The following is a 618-nucleotide window of genomic DNA, read 5'->3' as shown; positions in this document are numbered from 1 at the left end:
TGCATTTTTAAATTATTTTGCAGATTGAAGAATATGAATGAGAAATAAGTTCTTGTTAGTTCTCATAAAACTTTAAAAGTAATTGAACTATTGCATTTCTTAGTTTAGTCAGTGTCTTTTCTTTTGTTTTTTTTTTTTTAATCTGAACATTATTTATTTGTTATATGATGGGGACAGATGTTTGAATCAGAAGAAAGTAAAATTAATCACACCTTGAGAAAAGAAGAGAGTACCAGGCATGACAATTGAATAATGAAAATTATCCAATTTCTGTAAAAAAGGAAACTTGAACAAGGCTACAGTCCAAAGTTATCAGGAGGAGAGTCTCTCCATCTATTGTATATTTGAAAGAATTAGTCAACAGTCTGGTAGATGGACAGTAAGTGTTAGATCATTCAGTAGAATTGAAGAAGGGAAGCTTGTTATGGACATTGAAGCCCTCAAGGAAGGTTGATCTGACTGTTTAGGTACAGGGTGTTCGGGATAAATTTGACAGTTTCGTAAGGAAAAAGAAAATCTTCTTTGTATCTATTAAATTTAATGAATTGACAAAAAAACATTACAGGCAGAGTTAATTACAATACTATCAACAAGATTTACTCAAAATAACCACCATTA

The sequence above is a fragment of the Typopeltis vanoorti genome, chromosome 12, assembly GCF_054136105.1.
Source record: "Typopeltis vanoorti isolate ZY-2024b chromosome 12, IOZ_Tvanoo_1.0, whole genome shotgun sequence".
NCBI classification, from domain to species: domain Eukaryota; kingdom Metazoa; phylum Arthropoda; class Arachnida; order Uropygi; family Thelyphonidae; genus Typopeltis; species Typopeltis vanoorti.
Note: the sequence above shows the minus strand (reverse complement) of the source record.